A 17,139-nucleotide genomic window follows, 5' to 3' on the forward strand; every position below is an offset into this window, starting at 1 on the left:
TGACGCCTGCTCCTGGCTGAGCTCTAGTTGCAGGGACTCTGCAAGGCTGAACAACTAGGAAAGTGCCTATGTCCACGCTGTGGGATGAAGCACTATAGCTGCGGCTTCCTTTCTGGAGCAAGCAAGAATGCTCTCAGCCGACTCTGCTTGTGAACGAGCCCTTGCTGGTCTTGGGCAATTTGGTGCACTGCACACGCAAGCCCAGTGCTCTGCAGCTAAATTGTTTGCCTTAAGTGGTCTGGACTGAAGAGAAGGCCAGCGATGGCAGTGAACTTTGCTGCTTTTCCGCGTGCATGCTGCACCCACCAACGGTGCACCGTGCACGGTTTCTTTGCTCAGCTCGAGCTACAGCGACAGCCTTTCGGTTTCGCTGAGTCCACGCTGCCCATGCAGCTCTCACTCAGCGAAGTGCGCCAGGGGAGAAGCACTTGCTGGAGAAGTCTTTCAATGTGCAAGGCTTTGAAGGCAGCACCCCAATCGGGACATGAGGAGGGCTGATGAAGAACGTGGTTCTTTCTTGGCAACTTTCTCCTGTGCGAGATGTCTACCGAAGCTCTTTGCTCCTTGCGAGACGGCAGCGTGCGCCGGAGTACACTCGAGCCGAGGAGCGGGCAGCCAGCATCGCCATCTGACGGGCGCTTTGCAGCTTGCCGCAGAAAGCGCTGCACTGCCGAGCACAGTGTTCCGGGCGAGAAGCAGAAGACCGTCCGCCTCCGGGGGAACGAAGGTACGGCGTGCTCGAAAAGGCGAAGAACGAAGCCGCGGAGCGCCGGGCTCGCGTGCTCGTTGTACGGGCTGCAAGACGAGCGTGGCTGCCACTCTCCTGCCTGCTGAATTGACGTTATAGCCTTGGGAAGGAGGAAGTTCCACGGCACTTACCTGTGCTGCTGCTGCCTATTCCTCTTGTAGCTCTCTGTGGAAGCATTTGCGCTTCCCTTCAGTCTCCGTCTTTCCGAGAACACGATGGTAGTAGCATGCAGCGGAGGAGGGAAGAACAGAGCGCACCGGTGAGTCTGGTGCCGCTTACGTGCGGAAGGCGAAGGTGCAGCCCAGCCCTGGCTTCTACTTCTCGGGCCGTTCTCCAGGAAAGCAGCTGCTGGAGGCTGCCAAGGGAGCTGCGAGAGTGAAAGCAAGGTGGGCGTCTGTCTTAGAAGAAAGGCACAGAGCCACAGTGTCATTTGCGATTTCCGAAGGCTGGTTGGAGAGGCGTGCTTTAGGAAAGCCTTCTGCTTTGACGCCTGCTCCTGGCTGAGCTCTAGTTGCAGGGACTCTGCAAGGCTGAACAACTAGGAAAGTGCCTATGTCCACGCTGTGGGATGAAGCACTATAGCTGCGGCTTCCTTTCTGGAGCAAGCAAGAATGCTCTCAGCCGACTCTGCTTGTGAACGAGCCCTTGCTGGTCTTGGGCAATTTGGTGCACTGCACACGCAAGCCCAGTGCTCTGCAGCTAAATTGTTTGCCTTAAGTGGTCTGGACTGAAGAGAAGGCCAGCGATGGCAGTGAACTTTGCTGCTTTTCCGCGTGCATGCTGCACCCACCAACGGTGCACCGTGCACGGTTTCTTTGCTCAGCTCGAGCTACAGCGACAGCCTTTCGGTTTCGCTGAGTCCACGCTGCCCATGCAGCTCTCACTCAGCGAAGTGCGCCAGGGGAGAAGCACTTGCTGGAGAAGTCTTTCAATGTGCAAGGCTTTGAAGGCAGCACCCCAATCGGGACATGAGGAGGGCTGATGAAGAACGTGGTTCTTTCTTGGCAACTTTCTCCTGTGCGAGATGTCTACCGAAGCTCTTTGCTCCTTGCGAGACGGCAGCGTGCGCCGGAGTACACTCGAGCCGAGGAGCGGGCAGACAGCATCGCCATCTGACGGGCGCTTTGCAGCTTGCCGCAGAAAGCGCTGCACTGCCGGGCACAGTGTTCCGGGCGAGAAGCAGAAGACCGTCCGCCTCCGGGGGAACGAAGGTACGGCGTGCTCGAAAAGGCGAAGAACGAAGCCGCGGAGCGCCGGGCTCGCGTGCTCGTTGTACGGGCTGCAAGACGAGCGTGGCTGCCACTCTCCTGCCTGCTGAATTGACGTTATAGCCTTGGGAAGGAGGAAGTTCCACGGCACTTACCTGTGCTGCTGCTGCCTATTCCTCTTGTAGCTCTCTGTGGAAGCATTTGCGCTTCCCTTCAGTCTCCGTCTTTCCGAGAACACGATGGTAGTAGCATGCAGCGGAGGAGGGAAGAACAGAGCGCACCGGTGAGTCTGGTGCCGCTTACGTGCGGAAGGCGAAGGTGCAGCCCAGCCCTGGCTTCTACTTCTCGGGCCGTTCTCCAGGAAAGCAGCTGCTGGAGGCTGCCAAGGGAGCTGCGAGAGTGAAAGCAAGGTGGGCGTCTGTCTTAGAAGAAAGGCACAGAGCCACAGTGTCATTTGCGATTTCCGAAGGCTGGTTGGAGAGGCGTGCTTTAGGAAAGCCTTCTGCTTTGACGCCTGCTCCTGGCTGAGCTCTAGTTGCAGGGACTCTGCAAGGCTGAACAACTAGGAAAGTGCCTATGTCCACGCTGTGGGATGAAGCACTATAGCTGCGGCTTCCTTTCTGGAGCAAGCAAGAATGCTCTCAGCCGACTCTGCTTGTGAACGAGCCCTTGCTGGTCTTGGGCAATTTGGTGCACTGCACACGCAAGCCCAGTGCTCTGCAGCTAAATTGTTTGCCTTAAGTGGTCTGGACTGAAGAGAAGGCCAGCGATGGCAGTGAACTTTGCTGCTTTTCCGCGTGCATGCTGCACCCACCAACGGTGCACCGTGCACGGTTTCTTTGCTCAGCTCGAGCTACAGCGACAGCCTTTCGGTTTCGCTGAGTCCACGCTGCCCATGCAGCTCTCACTCAGCGAAGTGCGCCAGGGGAGAAGCACTTGCTGGAGAAGTCTTTCAATGTGCAAGGCTTTGAAGGCAGCACCCCAATCGGGACATGAGGAGGGCTGATGAAGAACGTGGTTCTTTCTTGGCAACTTTCTCCTGTGCGAGATGTCTACCGAAGCTCTTTGCTCCTTGCGAGACGGCAGCGTGCGCCGGAGTACACTCGAGCCGAGGAGCGGGCAGACAGCATCGCCATCTGACGGGCGCTTTGCAGCTTGCCGCAGAAAGCGCTGCACTGCCGGGCACAGTGTTCCGGGCGAGAAGCAGAAGACCGTCCGCCTCCGGGGGAACGAAGGTACGGCGTGCTCGAAAAGGCGAAGAACGAAGCCGCGGAGCGCCGGGCTCGCGTGCTCGTTGTACGGGCTGCAAGACGAGCGTGGCTGCCACTCTCCTGCCTGCTGAATTGACGTTATAGCCTTGGGAAGGAGGAAGTTCCACGGCACTTACCTGTGCTGCTGCTGCCTATTCCTCTTGTAGCTCTCTGTGGAAGCATTTGCGCTTCCCTTCAGTCTCCGTCTTTCCGAGAACACGATGGTAGTAGCATGCAGCGGAGGAGGGAAGAACAGAGCGCACCGGTGAGTCTGGTGCCGCTTACGTGCGGAAGGCGAAGGTGCAGCCCAGCCCTGGCTTCTACTTCTCGGGCCGTTCTCCAGGAAAGCAGCTGCTGGAGGCTGCCAAGGGAGCTGCGAGAGTGAAAGCAAGGTGGGCGTCTGTCTTAGAAGAAAGGCACAGAGCCACAGTGTCATTTGCGATTTCCGAAGGCTGGTTGGAGAGGCGTGCTTTAGGAAAGCCTTCTGCTTTGACGCCTGCTCCTGGCTGAGCTCTAGTTGCAGGGACTCTGCAAGGCTGAACAACTAGGAAAGTGCCTATGTCCACGCTGTGGGATGAAGCACTATAGCTGCGGCTTCCTTTCTGGAGCAAGCAAGAATGCTCTCAGCCGACTCTGCTTGTGAACGAGCCCTTGCTGGTCTTGGGCAATTTGGTGCACTGCACACGCAAGCCCAGTGCTCTGCAGCTAAATTGTTTGCCTTAAGTGGTCTGGACTGAAGAGAAGGCCAGCGATGGCAGTGAACTTTGCTGCTTTTCCGCGTGCATGCTGCACCCACCAACGGTGCACCGTGCACGGTTTCTTTGCTCAGCTCGAGCTACAGCGACAGCCTTTCGGTTTCGCTGAGTCCACGCTGCCCATGCAGCTCTCACTCAGCGAAGTGCGCCAGGGGAGAAGCACTTGCTGGAGAAGTCTTTCAATGTGCAAGGCTTTGAAGGCAGCACCCCAATCGGGACATGAGGAGGGCTGATGAAGAACGTGGTTCTTTCTTGGCAACTTTCTCCTGTGCGAGATGTCTACCGAAGCTCTTTGCTCCTTGCGAGACGGCAGCGTGCGCCGGAGTACACTCGAGCCGAGGAGCGGGCAGACAGCATCGCCATCTGACGGGCGCTTTGCAGCTTGCCGCAGAAAGCGCTGCACTGCCGGGCACAGTGTTCCGGGCGAGAAGCAGAAGACCGTCCGCCTCCGGGGGAACGAAGGTACGGCGTGCTCGAAAAGGCGAAGAACGAAGCCGCGGAGCGCCGGGCTCGCGTGCTCGTTGTACGGGCTGCAAGACGAGCGTGGCTGCCACTCTCCTGCCTGCTGAATTGACGTTATAGCCTTGGGAAGGAGGAAGTTCCACGGCACTTACCTGTGCTGCTGCTGCCTATTCCTCTTGTAGCTCTCTGTGGAAGCATTTGCGCGTCCCTTCAGTCTCCGTCTTTCCGAGAACACGATGGTAGTAGCATGCAGCGGAGGAGGGAAGAACAGAGCGCACCGGTGAGTCTGGTGCCGCTTACGTGCGGAAGGCGAAGGTGCAGCCCAGCCCTGGCTTCTACTTCTCGGGCCGTTCTCCAGGAAAGCAGCTGCTGGAGGCTGCCAAGGGAGCTGCGAGAGTGAAAGCAAGGTGGGCGTCTGTCTTAGAAGAAAGGCACAGAGCCACAGTGTCATTTGCGATTTCCGAAGGCTGGTTGGAGAGGCGTGCTTTAGGAAAGCCTTCTGCTTTGACGCCTGCTCCTGGCTGAGCTCTAGTTGCAGGGACTCTGCAAGGCTGAACAACTAGGAAAGTGCCTATGTCCACGCTGTGGGATGAAGCACTATAGCTGCGGCTTCCTTTCTGGAGCAAGCAAGAATGCTCTCAGCCGACTCTGCTTGTGAACGAGCCCTTGCTGGTCTTGGGCAATTTGGTGCACTGCACACGCAAGCCCAGTGCTCTGCAGCTAAATTGTTTGCCTTAAGTGGTCTGGACTGAAGAGAAGGCCAGCGATGGCAGTGAACTTTGCTGCTTTTCCGCGTGCATGCTGCACCCACCAACGGTGCACCGTGCACGGTTTCTTTGCTCAGCTCGAGCTACAGCGACAGCCTTTCGGTTTCGCTGAGTCCACGCTGCCCATGCAGCTCTCACTCAGCGAAGTGCGCCAGGGGAGAAGCACTTGCTGGAGAAGTCTTTCAATGTGCAAGGCTTTGAAGGCAGCACCCCAATCGGGACATGAGGAGGGCTGATGAAGAACGTGGTTCTTTCTTGGCAACTTTCTCCTGTGCGAGATGTCTACCGAAGCTCTTTGCTCCTTGCGAGACGGCAGCGTGCGCCGGAGTACACTCGAGCCGAGGAGCGGGCAGACAGCATCGCCATCTGACGGGCGCTTTGCAGCTTGCCGCAGAAAGCGCTGCACTGCCGAGCACAGTGTTCCGGGCGAGAAGCAGAAGACCGTCCGCCTCCGGGGGAACGAAGGTACGGCGTGCTCGAAAAGGCGAAGAACGAAGCCGCGGAGCGCCGGGCTCGCGTGCTCGTTGTACGGGCTGCAAGACGAGCGTGGCTGCCACTCTCCTGCCTGCTGAATTGACGTTATAGCCTTGGGAAGGAGGAAGTTCCACGGCACTTACCTGTGCTGCTGCTGCCTATTCCTCTTGTAGCTCTCTGTGGAAGCATTTGCGCTTCCCTTCAGTCTCCGTCTTTCCGAGAACACGATGGTAGTAGCATGCAGCGGAGGAGGGAAGAACAGAGCGCACCGGTGAGTCTGGTGCCGCTTACGTGCGGAAGGCGAAGGTGCAGCCCAGCCCTGGCTTCTACTTCTCGGGCCGTTCTCCAGGAAAGCAGCTGCTGGAGGCTGCCAAGGGAGCTGCGAGAGTGAAAGCAAGGTGGGCGTCTGTCTTAGAAGAAAGGCACAGAGCCACAGTGTCATTTGCGATTTCCGAAGGCTGGTTGGAGAGGCGTGCTTTAGGAAAGCCTTCTGCTTTGACGCCTGCTCCTGGCTGAGCTCTAGTTGCAGGGACTCTGCAAGGCTGAACAACTAGGAAAGTGCCTATGTCCACGCTGTGGGATGAAGCACTATAGCTGCGGCTTCCTTTCTGGAGCAAGCAAGAATGCTCTCAGCCGACTCTGCTTGTGAACGAGCCCTTGCTGGTCTTGGGCAATTTGGTGCACTGCACACGCAAGCCCAGTGCTCTGCAGCTAAATTGTTTGCCTTAAGTGGTCTGGACTGAAGAGAAGGCCAGCGATGGCAGTGAACTTTGCTGCTTTTCCGCGTGCATGCTGCACCCACCAACGGTGCACCGTGCACGGTTTCTTTGCTCAGCTCGAGCTACAGCGACAGCCTTTCGGTTTCGCTGAGTCCACGCTGCCCATGCAGCTCTCACTCAGCGAAGTGCGCCAGGGGAGAAGCACTTGCTGGAGAAGTCTTTCAATGTGCAAGGCTTTGAAGGCAGCACCCCAATCGGGACATGAGGAGGGCTGATGAAGAACGTGGTTCTTTCTTGGCAACTTTCTCCTGTGCGAGATGTCTACCGAAGCTCTTTGCTCCTTGCGAGACGGCAGCGTGCGCCGGAGTACACTCGAGCCGAGGAGCGGGCAGACAGCATCGCCATCTGACGGGCGCTTTGCAGCTTGCCGCAGAAAGCGCTGCACTGCCGGGCACAGTGTTCCGGGCGAGAAGCAGAAGACCGTCCGCCTCCGGGGGAACGAAGGTACGGCGTGCTCGAAAAGGCGAAGAACGAAGCCGCGGAGCGCCGGGCTCGCGTGCTCGTTGTACGGGCTGCAAGACGAGCGTGGCTGCCACTCTCCTGCCTGCTGAATTGACGTTATAGCCTTGGGAAGGAGGAAGTTCCACGGCACTTACCTGTGCTGCTGCTGCCTATTCCTCTTGTAGCTCTCTGTGGAAGCATTTGCGCTTCCCTTCAGTCTCCGTCTTTCCGAGAACACGATGGTAGTAGCATGCAGCGGAGGAGGGAAGAACAGAGCGCACCGGTGAGTCTGGTGCCGCTTACGTGCGGAAGGCGAAGGTGCAGCCCAGCCCTGGCTTCTACTTCTCGGGCCGTTCTCCAGGAAAGCAGCTGCTGGAGGCTGCCAAGGGAGCTGCGAGAGTGAAAGCAAGGTGGGCGTCTGTCTTAGAAGAAAGGCACAGAGCCACAGTGTCATTTGCGATTTCCGAAGGCTGGTTGGAGAGGCGTGCTTTAGGAAAGCCTTCTGCTTTGACGCCTGCTCCTGGCTGAGCTCTAGTTGCAGGGACTCTGCAAGGCTGAACAACTAGGAAAGTGCCTATGTCCACGCTGTGGGATGAAGCACTATAGCTGCGGCTTCCTTTCTGGAGCAAGCAAGAATGCTCTCAGCCGACTCTGCTTGTGAACGAGCCCTTGCTGGTCTTGGGCAATTTGGTGCACTGCACACGCAAGCCCAGTGCTCTGCAGCTAAATTGTTTGCCTTAAGTGGTCTGGACTGAAGAGAAGGCCAGCGATGGCAGTGAACTTTGCTGCTTTTCCGCGTGCATGCTGCACCCACCAACGGTGCACCGTGCACGGTTTCTTTGCTCAGCTCGAGCTACAGCGACAGCCTTTCGGTTTCGCTGAGTCCACGCTGCCCATGCAGCTCTCACTCAGCGAAGTGCGCCAGGGGAGAAGCACTTGCTGGAGAAGTCTTTCAATGTGCAAGGCTTTGAAGGCAGCACCCCAATCGGGACATGAGGAGGGCTGATGAAGAACGTGGTTCTTTCTTGGCAACTTTCTCCTGTGCGAGATGTCTACCGAAGCTCTTTGCTCCTTGCGAGACGGCAGCGTGCGCCGGAGTACACTCGAGCCGAGGAGCGGGCAGACAGCATCGCCATCTGACGGGCGCTTTGCAGCTTGCCGCAGAAAGCGCTGCACTGCCGGGCACAGTGTTCCGGGCGAGAAGCAGAAGACCGTCCGCCTCCGGGGGAACGAAGGTACGGCGTGCTCGAAAAGGCGAAGAACGAAGCCGCGGAGCGCCGGGCTCGCGTGCTCGTTGTACGGGCTGCAAGACGAGCGTGGCTGCCACTCTCCTGCCTGCTGAATTGACGTTATAGCCTTGGGAAGGAGGAAGTTCCACGGCACTTACCTGTGCTGCTGCTGCCTATTCCTCTTGTAGCTCTCTGTGGAAGCATTTGCGCTTCCCTTCAGTCTCCGTCTTTCCGAGAACACGATGGTAGTAGCATGCAGCGGAGGAGGGAAGAACAGAGCGCACCGGTGAGTCTGGTGCCGCTTACGTGCGGAAGGCGAAGGTGCAGCCCAGCCCTGGCTTCTACTTCTCGGGCCGTTCTCCAGGAAAGCAGCTGCTGGAGGCTGCCAAGGGAGCTGCGAGAGTGAAAGCAAGGTGGGCGTCTGTCTTAGAAGAAAGGCACAGAGCCACAGTGTCATTTGCGATTTCCGAAGGCTGGTTGGAGAGGCGTGCTTTAGGAAAGCCTTCTGCTTTGACGCCTGCTCCTGGCTGAGCTCTAGTTGCAGGGACTCTGCAAGGCTGAACAACTAGGAAAGTGCCTATGTCCACGCTGTGGGATGAAGCACTATAGCTGCGGCTTCCTTTCTGGAGCAAGCAAGAATGCTCTCAGCCGACTCTGCTTGTGAACGAGCCCTTGCTGGTCTTGGGCAATTTGGTGCACTGCACACGCAAGCCCAGTGCTCTGCAGCTAAATTGTTTGCCTTAAGTGGTCTGGACTGAAGAGAAGGCCAGCGATGGCAGTGAACTTTGCTGCTTTTCCGCGTGCATGCTGCACCCACCAACGGTGCACCGTGCACGGTTTCTTTGCTCAGCTCGAGCTACAGCGACACCCTTTCGGTTTCGCTGAGTCCACGCTGCCCATGCAGCTCTCACTCAGCGAAGTGCGCCAGGGGAGAAGCACTTGCTGGAGAAGTCTTTCAATGTGCAAGGCTTTGAAGGCAGCACCCCAATCGGGACATGAGGAGGGCTGATGAAGAACGTGGTTCTTTCTTGGCAACTTTCTCCTGTGCGAGATGTCTACCGAAGCTCTTTGCTCCTTGCGAGACGGCAGCGTGCGCCGGAGTACACTCGAGCCGAGGAGCGGGCAGACAGCATCGCCATCTGACGGGCGCTTTGCAGCTTGCCGCAGAAAGCGCTGCACTGCCGAGCACAGTGTTCCGGGCGAGAAGCAGAAGACCGTCCGCCTCCGGGGGAACGAAGGTACGGCGTGCTCGAAAAGGCGAAGAACGAAGCCGCGGAGCGCCGGGCTCGCGTGCTCGTTGTACGGGCTGCAAGACGAGCGTGGCTGCCACTCTCCTGCCTGCTGAATTGACGTTATAGCCTTGGGAAGGAGGAAGTTCCACGGCACTTACCTGTGCTGCTGCTGCCTATTCCTCTTGTAGCTCTCTGTGGAAGCATTTGCGCTTCCCTTCAGTCTCCGTCTTTCCGAGAACACGATGGTAGTAGCATGCAGCGGAGGAGGGAAGAACAGAGCGCACCGGTGAGTCTGGTGCCGCTTACGTGCGGAAGGCGAAGGTGCAGCCCAGCCCTGGCTTCTACTTCTCGGGCCGTTCTCCAGGAAAGCAGCTGCTGGAGGCTGCCAAGGGAGCTGCGAGAGTGAAAGCAAGGTGGGCGTCTGTCTTAGAAGAAAGGCACAGAGCCACAGTGTCATTTGCGATTTCCGAAGGCTGGTTGGAGAGGCGTGCTTTAGGAAAGCCTTCTGCTTTGACGCCTGCTCCTGGCTGAGCTCTAGTTGCAGGGACTCTGCAAGGCTGAACAACTAGGAAAGTGCCTATGTCCACGCTGTGGGATGAAGCACTATAGCTGCGGCTTCCTTTCTGGAGCAAGCAAGAATGCTCTCAGCCGACTCTGCTTGTGAACGAGCCCTTGCTGGTCTTGGGCAATTTGGTGCACTGCACACGCAAGCCCAGTGCTCTGCAGCTAAATTGTTTGCCTTAAGTGGTCTGGACTGAAGAGAAGGCCAGCGATGGCAGTGAACTTTGCTGCTTTTCCGCGTGCATGCTGCACCCACCAACGGTGCACCGTGCACGGTTTCTTTGCTCAGCTCGAGCTACAGCGACACCCTTTCGGTTTCGCTGAGTCCACGCTGCCCATGCAGCTCTCACTCAGCGAAGTGCGCCAGGGGAGAAGCACTTGCTGGAGAAGTCTTTCAATGTGCAAGGCTTTGAAGGCAGCACCCCAATCGGGACATGAGGAGGGCTGATGAAGAACGTGGTTCTTTCTTGGCAACTTTCTCCTGTGCGAGATGTCTACCGAAGCTCTTTGCTCCTTGCGAGACGGCAGCGTGCGCCGGAGTACACTCGAGCCGAGGAGCGGGCAGACAGCATCGCCATCTGACGGGCGCTTTGCAGCTTGCCGCAGAAAGCGCTGCACTGCCGGGCACAGTGTTCCGGGCGAGAAGCAGAAGACCGTCCGCCTCCGGGGGAACGAAGGTACGGCGTGCTCGAAAAGGCGAAGAACGAAGCCGCGGAGCGCCGGGCTCGCGTGCTCGTTGTACGGGCTGCAAGACGAGCGTGGCTGCCACTCTCCTGCCTGCTGAATTGACGTTATAGCCTTGGGAAGGAGGAAGTTCCACGGCACTTACCTGTGCTGCTGCTGCCTATTCCTCTTGTAGCTCTCTGTGGAAGCATTTGCGCTTCCCTTCAGTCTCCGTCTTTCCGAGAACACGATGGTAGTAGCATGCAGCGGAGGAGGGAAGAACAGAGCGCACCGGTGAGTCTGGTGCCGCTTACGTGCGGAAGGCGAAGGTGCAGCCCAGCCCTGGCTTCTACTTCTCGGGCCGTTCTCCAGGAAAGCAGCTGCTGGAGGCTGCCAAGGGAGCTGCGAGAGTGAAAGCAAGGTGGGCGTCTGTCTTAGAAGAAAGGCACAGAGCCACAGTGTCATTTGCGATTTCCGAAGGCTGGTTGGAGAGGCGTGCTTTAGGAAAGCCTTCTGCTTTGACGCCTGCTCCTGGCTGAGCTCTAGTTGCAGGGACTCTGCAAGGCTGAACAACTAGGAAAGTGCCTATGTCCACGCTGTGGGATGAAGCACTATAGCTGCGGCTTCCTTTCTGGAGCAAGCAAGAATGCTCTCAGCCGACTCTGCTTGTGAACGAGCCCTTGCTGGTCTTGGGCAATTTGGTGCACTGCACACGCAAGCCCAGTGCTCTGCAGCTAAATTGTTTGCCTTAAGTGGTCTGGACTGAAGAGAAGGCCAGCGATGGCAGTGAACTTTGCTGCTTTTCCGCGTGCATGCTGCACCCACCAACGGTGCACCGTGCACGGTTTCTTTGCTCAGCTCGAGCTACAGCGACAGCCTTTCGGTTTCGCTGAGTCCACGCTGCCCATGCAGCTCTCACTCAGCGAAGTGCGCCAGGGGAGAAGCACTTGCTGGAGAAGTCTTTCAATGTGCAAGGCTTTGAAGGCAGCACCCCAATCGGGACATGAGGAGGGCTGATGAAGAACGTGGTTCTTTCTTGGCAACTTTCTCCTGTGCGAGATGTCTACCGAAGCTCTTTGCTCCTTGCGAGACGGCAGCGTGCGCCGGAGTACACTCGAGCCGAGGAGCGGGCAGACAGCATCGCCATCTGACGGGCGCTTTGCAGCTTGCCGCAGAAAGCGCTGCACTGCCGGGCACAGTGTTCCGGGCGAGAAGCAGAAGACCGTCCGCCTCCGGGGGAACGAAGGTACGGCGTGCTCGAAAAGGCGAAGAACGAAGCCGCGGAGCGCCGGGCTCGCGTGCTCGTTGTACGGGCTGCAAGACGAGCGTGGCTGCCACTCTCCTGCCTGCTGAATTGACGTTATAGCCTTGGGAAGGAGGAAGTTCCACGGCACTTACCTGTGCTGCTGCTGCCTATTCCTCTTGTAGCTCTCTGTGGAAGCATTTGCGCTTCCCTTCAGTCTCCGTCTTTCCGAGAACACGATGGTAGTAGCATGCAGCGGAGGAGGGAAGAACAGAGCGCACCGGTGAGTCTGGTGCCGCTTACGTGCGGAAGGCGAAGGTGCAGCCCAGCCCTGGCTTCTACTTCTCGGGCCGTTCTCCAGGAAAGCAGCTGCTGGAGGCTGCCAAGGGAGCTGCGAGAGTGAAAGCAAGGTGGGCGTCTGTCTTAGAAGAAAGGCACAGAGCCACAGTGTCATTTGCGATTTCCGAAGGCTGGTTGGAGAGGCGTGCTTTAGGAAAGCCTTCTGCTTTGACGCCTGCTCCTGGCTGAGCTCTAGTTGCAGGGACTCTGCAAGGCTGAACAACTAGGAAAGTGCCTATGTCCACGCTGTGGGATGAAGCACTATAGCTGCGGCTTCCTTTCTGGAGCAAGCAAGAATGCTCTCAGCCGACTCTGCTTGTGAACGAGCCCTTGCTGGTCTTGGGCAATTTGGTGCACTGCACACGCAAGCCCAGTGCTCTGCAGCTAAATTGTTTGCCTTAAGTGGTCTGGACTGAAGAGAAGGCCAGCGATGGCAGTGAACTTTGCTGCTTTTCCGCGTGCATGCTGCACCCACCAACGGTGCACCGTGCACGGTTTCTTTGCTCAGCTCGAGCTACAGCGACACCCTTTCGGTTTCGCTGAGTCCACGCTGCCCATGCAGCTCTCACTCAGCGAAGTGCGCCAGGGGAGAAGCACTTGCTGGAGAAGTCTTTCAATGTGCAAGGCTTTGAAGGCAGCACCCCAATCGGGACATGAGGAGGGCTGATGAAGAACGTGGTTCTTTCTTGGCAACTTTCTCCTGTGCGAGATGTCTACCGAAGCTCTTTGCTCCTTGCGAGACGGCAGCGTGCGCCGGAGTACACTCGAGCCGAGGAGCGGGCAGACAGCATCGCCATCTGACGGGCGCTTTGCAGCTTGCCGCAGAAAGCGCTGCACTGCCGGGCACAGTGTTCCGGGCGAGAAGCAGAAGACCGTCCGCCTCCGGGGGAACGAAGGTACGGCGTGCTCGAAAAGGCGAAGAACGAAGCCGCGGAGCGCCGGGCTCGCGTGCTCGTTGTACGGGCTGCAAGACGAGCGTGGCTGCCACTCTCCTGCCTGCTGAATTGACGTTATAGCCTTGGGAAGGAGGAAGTTCCACGGCACTTACCTGTGCTGCTGCTGCCTATTCCTCTTGTAGCTCTCTGTGGAAGCATTTGCGCGTCCCTTCAGTCTCCGTCTTTCCGAGAACACGATGGTAGTAGCATGCAGCGGAGGAGGGAAGAACAGAGCGCACCGGTGAGTCTGGTGCCGCTTACGTGCGGAAGGCGAAGGTGCAGCCCAGCCCTGGCTTCTACTTCTCGGGCCGTTCTCCAGGAAAGCAGCTGCTGGAGGCTGCCAAGGGAGCTGCGAGAGTGAAAGCAAGGTGGGCGTCTGTCTTAGAAGAAAGGCACAGAGCCACAGTGTCATTTGCGATTTCCGAAGGCTGGTTGGAGAGGCGTGCTTTAGGAAAGCCTTCTGCTTTGACGCCTGCTCCTGGCTGAGCTCTAGTTGCAGGGACTCTGCAAGGCTGAACAACTAGGAAAGTGCCTATGTCCACGCTGTGGGATGAAGCACTATAGCTGCGGCTTCCTTTCTGGAGCAAGCAAGAATGCTCTCAGCCGACTCTGCTTGTGAACGAGCCCTTGCTGGTCTTGGGCAATTTGGTGCACTGCACACGCAAGCCCAGTGCTCTGCAGCTAAATTGTTTGCCTTAAGTGGTCTGGACTGAAGAGAAGGCCAGCGATGGCAGTGAACTTTGCTGCTTTTCCGCGTGCATGCTGCACCCACCAACGGTGCACCGTGCACGGTTTCTTTGCTCAGCTCGAGCTACAGCGACAGCCTTTCGGTTTCGCTGAGTCCACGCTGCCCATGCAGCTCTCACTCAGCGAAGTGCGCCAGGGGAGAAGCACTTGCTGGAGAAGTCTTTCAATGTGCAAGGCTTTGAAGGCAGCACCCCAATCGGGACATGAGGAGGGCTGATGAAGAACGTGGTTCTTTCTTGGCAACTTTCTCCTGTGCGAGATGTCTACCGAAGCTCTTTGCTCCTTGCGAGACGGCAGCGTGCGCCGGAGTACACTCGAGCCGAGGAGCGGGCAGACAGCATCGCCATCTGACGGGCGCTTTGCAGCTTGCCGCAGAAAGCGCTGCACTGCCGAGCACAGTGTTCCGGGCGAGAAGCAGAAGACCGTCCGCCTCCGGGGGAACGAAGGTACGGCGTGCTCGAAAAGGCGAAGAACGAAGCCGCGGAGCGCCGGGCTCGCGTGCTCGTTGTACGGGCTGCAAGACGAGCGTGGCTGCCACTCTCCTGCCTGCTGAATTGACGTTATAGCCTTGGGAAGGAGGAAGTTCCACGGCACTTACCTGTGCTGCTGCTGCCTATTCCTCTTGTAGCTCTCTGTGGAAGCATTTGCGCTTCCCTTCAGTCTCCGTCTTTCCGAGAACACGATGGTAGTAGCATGCAGCGGAGGAGGGAAGAACAGAGCGCACCGGTGAGTCTGGTGCCGCTTACGTGCGGAAGGCGAAGGTGCAGCCCAGCCCTGGCTTCTACTTCTCGGGCCGTTCTCCAGGAAAGCAGCTGCTGGAGGCTGCCAAGGGAGCTGCGAGAGTGAAAGCAAGGTGGGCGTCTGTCTTAGAAGAAAGGCACAGAGCCACAGTGTCATTTGCGATTTCCGAAGGCTGGTTGGAGAGGCGTGCTTTAGGAAAGCCTTCTGCTTTGACGCCTGCTCCTGGCTGAGCTCTAGTTGCAGGGACTCTGCAAGGCTGAACAACTAGGAAAGTGCCTATGTCCACGCTGTGGGATGAAGCACTATAGCTGCGGCTTCCTTTCTGGAGCAAGCAAGAATGCTCTCAGCCGACTCTGCTTGTGAACGAGCCCTTGCTGGTCTTGGGCAATTTGGTGCACTGCACACGCAAGCCCAGTGCTCTGCAGCTAAATTGTTTGCCTTAAGTGGTCTGGACTGAAGAGAAGGCCAGCGATGGCAGTGAACTTTGCTGCTTTTCCGCGTGCATGCTGCACCCACCAACGGTGCACCGTGCACGGTTTCTTTGCTCAGCTCGAGCTACAGCGACAGCCTTTCGGTTTCGCTGAGTCCACGCTGCCCATGCAGCTCTCACTCAGCGAAGTGCGCCAGGGGAGAAGCACTTGCTGGAGAAGTCTTTCAATGTGCAAGGCTTTGAAGGCAGCACCCCAATCGGGACATGAGGAGGGCTGATGAAGAACGTGGTTCTTTCTTGGCAACTTTCTCCTGTGCGAGATGTCTACCGAAGCTCTTTGCTCCTTGCGAGACGGCAGCGTGCGCCGGAGTACACTCGAGCCGAGGAGCGGGCAGACAGCATCGCCATCTGACGGGCGCTTTGCAGCTTGCCGCAGAAAGCGCTGCACTGCCGGGCACAGTGTTCCGGGCGAGAAGCAGAAGACCGTCCGCCTCCGGGGGAACGAAGGTACGGCGTGCTCGAAAAGGCGAAGAACGAAGCCGCGGAGCGCCGGGCTCGCGTGCTCGTTGTACGGGCTGCAAGACGAGCGTGGCTGCCACTCTCCTGCCTGCTGAATTGACGTTATAGCCTTGGGAAGGAGGAAGTTCCACGGCACTTACCTGTGCTGCTGCTGCCTATTCCTCTTGTAGCTCTCTGTGGAAGCATTTGCGCTTCCCTTCAGTCTCCGTCTTTCCGAGAACACGATGGTAGTAGCATGCAGCGGAGGAGGGAAGAACAGAGCGCACCGGTGAGTCTGGTGCCGCTTACGTGCGGAAGGCGAAGGTGCAGCCCAGCCCTGGCTTCTACTTCTCGGGCCGTTCTCCAGGAAAGCAGCTGCTGGAGGCTGCCAAGGGAGCTGCGAGAGTGAAAGCAAGGTGGGCGTCTGTCTTAGAAGAAAGGCACAGAGCCACAGTGTCATTTGCGATTTCCGAAGGCTGGTTGGAGAGGCGTGCTTTAGGAAAGCCTTCTGCTTTGACGCCTGCTCCTGGCTGAGCTCTAGTTGCAGGGACTCTGCAAGGCTGAACAACTAGGAAAGTGCCTATGTCCACGCTGTGGGATGAAGCACTATAGCTGCGGCTTCCTTTCTGGAGCAAGCAAGAATGCTCTCAGCCGACTCTGCTTGTGAACGAGCCCTTGCTGGTCTTGGGCAATTTGGTGCACTGCACACGCAAGCCCAGTGCTCTGCAGCTAAATTGTTTGCCTTAAGTGGTCTGGACTGAAGAGAAGGCCAGCGATGGCAGTGAACTTTGCTGCTTTTCCGCGTGCATGCTGCACCCACCAACGGTGCACCGTGCACGGTTTCTTTGCTCAGCTCGAGCTACAGCGACAGCCTTTCGGTTTCGCTGAGTCCACGCTGCCCATGCAGCTCTCACTCAGCGAAGTGCGCCAGGGGAGAAGCACTTGCTGGAGAAGTCTTTCAATGTGCAAGGCTTTGAAGGCAGCACCCCAATCGGGACATGAGGAGGGCTGATGAAGAACGTGGTTCTTTCTTGGCAACTTTCTCCTGTGCGAGATGTCTACCGAAGCTCTTTGCTCCTTGCGAGACGGCAGCGTGCGCCGGAGTACACTCGAGCCGAGGAGCGGGCAGACAGCATCGCCATCTGACGGGCGCTTTGCAGCTTGCCGCAGAAAGCGCTGCACTGCCGGGCACAGTGTTCCGGGCGAGAAGCAGAAGACCGTCCGCCTCCGGGGGAACGAAGGTACGGCGTGCTCGAAAAGGCGAAGAACGAAGCCGCGGAGCGCCGGGCTCGCGTGCTCGTTGTACGGGCTGCAAGACGAGCGTGGCTGCCACTCTCCTGCCTGCTGAATTGACGTTATAGCCTTGGGAAGGAGGAAGTTCCACGGCACTTACCTGTGCTGCTGCTGCCTATTCCTCTTGTAGCTCTCTGTGGAAGCATTTGCGCTTCCCTTCAGTCTCCGTCTTTCCGAGAACACGATGGTAGTAGCATGCAGCGGAGGAGGGAAGAACAGAGCGCACCGGTGAGTCTGGTGCCGCTTACGTGCGGAAGGCGAAGGTGCAGCCCAGCCCTGGCTTCTACTTCTCGGGCCGTTCTCCAGGAAAGCAGCTGCTGGAGGCTGCCAAGGGAGCTGCGAGA

The sequence above is a fragment of the Aphelocoma coerulescens genome, chromosome 3 (assembly GCF_041296385.1).
Source record: "Aphelocoma coerulescens isolate FSJ_1873_10779 chromosome 3, UR_Acoe_1.0, whole genome shotgun sequence".
Lineage (NCBI taxonomy): Eukaryota > Metazoa > Chordata > Aves > Passeriformes > Corvidae > Aphelocoma > Aphelocoma coerulescens.